This window comes from Rhipicephalus microplus, chromosome 2 (genome assembly GCF_043290135.1).
Source record: "Rhipicephalus microplus isolate Deutch F79 chromosome 2, USDA_Rmic, whole genome shotgun sequence".
NCBI classification, from domain to species: domain Eukaryota; kingdom Metazoa; phylum Arthropoda; class Arachnida; order Ixodida; family Ixodidae; genus Rhipicephalus; species Rhipicephalus microplus.
The window spans coordinates 74,206,134-74,209,397 of record NC_134701.1 but is presented as its reverse complement, the minus strand read 5'-3'; the positions used below and the strand labels follow the sequence as shown (position 1 = coordinate 74,209,397).

At 45.5% G+C, this 3,264-nt stretch overlaps 1 long non-coding RNA gene across 1 annotated transcript; it reads right to left on the bottom strand.

Moving 5' to 3' along the window:
• Window positions 1-316: 316 nt before the first annotated feature.
• On the bottom strand, window positions 317-2,437 carry LOC142784995 (uncharacterized). The gene is made up of 3 exons (XR_012888809.1): window positions 2,298-2,437; window positions 895-980; window positions 317-530 (listed from the first exon to the last, which is right to left on the bottom strand). It is a non-coding gene; the product is annotated as an uncharacterized LOC142784995 (long non-coding RNA).
• Between the last annotated feature and the right edge of the window lie 827 nt (window positions 2,438-3,264).

Below are 3,264 nucleotides of genomic sequence, written 5' to 3'. Positions count from 1 at the left end.
CAGGAAGTTATAAGCCAGCCACATGAACAAAACTTTTTTTCTCACTGAAGTATTCTAGCAGTTCACTGTTTTCAACGCAGTAAGTCAGCACATTTTTTTTTCAAATACAATTCAGATGGTCGCCAAAGTGGCTGGGACGTTTGGCATGGAATGGTCCAGCTATATTTAAGCAAAATAACTTACACAAATAACAATATTTGTTCATCTACCATGACCACACTAGAAGAAGTTGTTCAGGCATTGTGACACTTAAATTTTCAGCGTCGTACTGCCTGAACAACTTCTTTGATAAACTCCAACCTCACGCCGAGAAAAAGCCGCTCAATCACGGTGGTTGTTAAAGGCCTTGCGGCCGTAGACAATGTTGAAAATAAAAAAAAAATCAACTCATCAGTGCTGTCACTCCTTCCTTCTTCGTCATTACTGACACGGAAGATTTTTCGGTTATCCATGTGGAGGTTCAGGAAGTAGGCTTGCTCTAGGCTGAGTCCAGGGTAGACTACGCAGGACGTCAGCGGCACCCTCTCATCCTGTAATAAGAGCAAATATGACTTCTCATAAAAAAATTTTCGTGCTGTTCTGGCAGCACCATATATAAAGAGTGTGTAGTGTGTATCCTTCGAGATGGCGTGTAATTGACATTACACTGAACTCGAAGCATACAACCTATACATTCCAATAATTTCGTATGATAAAGATAAGAGTTTTCCAGCATACAGCGAATTCCCGAAATCAGGTGAAGTGTAAGACTACAGCTCAAAAACGGCACTTACGAAAGCCTGAACTCACTTAAGAATCAAATTCCTTCTAGGGTAGTGAGCCAGTGTGAAAAACAATTCTTAAAGTACAACGTTTAGAACATGTAGCATTAAGAAAAACGCACAAGAAACTTACCTCTTCATGTACAAACAGTGAAGACATCTCTGCTTTCTCTTTTACATGAGAACAAATGATCTTGGGCGTGGCACTAGCGAAGAGGTCTGCAAAAAAAAAGCAAAAGATTTACTTACTTAAATCACGCCTCTAACAATCTGAGGAATTGTTACAAGTCACCAATCAGTGCAATTCTGACTGCCTCTATAAGGGCATCAAAAATGAACAATTTTCTCGTTCTTTCTACACTCACAAGACGCTCCGTCAATGGAATCTAATCCAAATTTGACGCTGTGCTTCCTATTTGCCTGCTTTCTAGACGTAGGGCTGCGAACATGTGTTTTGTGCACCTAATCTAGCACAGAAATTCGTCATCTATAATTCAATCATCTTAATTCATTGTAATTTGATAAAAGATGTGATAGCTCGTCCAGTTTATAAAGAGTTGCGGGCCTGCAATAGGCACTGCCTTGCACGTATGAAAGTACTTCTTTTAAAAAAAAATTTAAAGCTTGCTTTCAGAAAAAGCGTCTGGCATATTTCGACAACCAAGCCCATCCTCTGATGGCAATCAGGGGCACGCTATTAGCGATTATTGACTACGAGATTTACAAACGTAACCCGTGCCTAAATACTCAGTTAAACACAATCACGCAAGTAAGAGCGCTCGAACGACACCAACGCGCGCGGGCGCCGACTACGTTGCAGCAGCCATGACTTATGCTAGAGCAACCACACATAGCTCCAACAGTCACGTATACTCTCTCGATTCTGTTATAACGCCGAACATTATCGCAGATGAAAGCGAAGCACGAAAACAGCAAACAGAAACGAGGGAAAACAACGCACGGCGATGGCCACAACAACGCGCCTTTGGAAGTCTGCTAGATCTTTCCCTGTTGCTGGTGGCACTTGTCCTAAATAGCTTAAAAGACCGAGGCGCACGTGCTGGGAGCATCGCGGCATATCAGCACCTCCAACTATACCGTCTTCAAGAAAAAAAAAAAGCCATTTCGTACAGTGCGCCTCTGTACATAATTTTTGCTTTTTCTTTCTTTTTTTGCGCTTACACCTACAGAAGCACGTTGCACATTTGAGTATTAATAGAAATGTTATTACGATGTAGCCCAAAGCACATCTTAAAACAATATCAATCACTTTGCGCAGTGTAGAGACAATGTGCGATCAGCAACTAATCCCGCCCTTGTTAAGTGATCACATCACTCACTGTATGAGTGATGCAGGCACTTACACAACATCGCGCATAGCAGTGTGAACTCGTTAAGTCCCACGTTTAATCGGGCATCTGCAACAGGCCCGCGAACGCATGCTGTTGTAAATGGCTGGCAGCCTACTTCGGCAGAGCTGCTGCAGGCGCCCACCTAGCGCTGTATGATTACTACCTACGAAAACAGTACACTCACCGTTAACAGGCCCACGTTGTCCGTGTCCGCCACTCCATGAATATTCCTTAATCCGAGCGTCACTTCGAACACGGTGTCATGCGTGACCACCATTGACTATGCGCCTGTTCGCTAGAACACACACAGCGACCAAGACCCCCGACCAAGACCCCCGACCAAGGCAACGCATTTGAAAGACTGATGAGACAGAGAAGGCAACAGTGAGAGAGAGAAGGAGGAGGCACTGGCGGCGGCGTGGCGGCGCCGCAGCTGTCGACGCAGGTGTTCGGTGACGCAACTCTTCGCTTATCTACGCCGCCGTTGTGGAAGCAACGCTGGCCGGGTTGAGCGGCGGGGGGGGGGGGGGGGGAGCGGGAAACCCGCCAGGACGGCGCCGAAAGGCAAACGCTATGGCGCATACGGCGGACGGCCGTTCAACGCGGAATAACTCCTTGTAAACGGCCACTCTCCTTCCAGCCAGTCGCACAGCGACGCAGGTTATTTACCAGCCTCGGGTTCTTTGAGTATTTTGACGGAATGCGATTGCAGTGGGCAAAAAATAGTGAAGCAAAACTTGCGCAAAACAAAGTGCACCATGGAATGGCCAGAAACAATAATTATTTCGTCCTCGGTGGCATTAGCGGGAGAGCATCGCTACACCTTTTTCCAGAGAAATTTCTTTTTGCATTGTCTGTGTCAGGCGATTCCGCGTATGGTGCCGCAAACACTGAATGCGTAGTCGAAGCTGGAACAAATTAATCCACAGTAGCGGATGTTTAGAAGGCTTGTCATGCACCACGAAACGTGCCGAGGTTGTTATAACAAACTTTTTGCTGACCACATGATCAGCACATAATTCCATATGGTTGCCCAATGAGCTAGCTAAGCACCTGTAGCAAAGGCAGGGCACGTTCTTTTCAAACGTTGTTAATATAAACGATGGTTGTGCATAAGTGCAGTGACAGCTTTCCGTGTGAATTGGTCATAA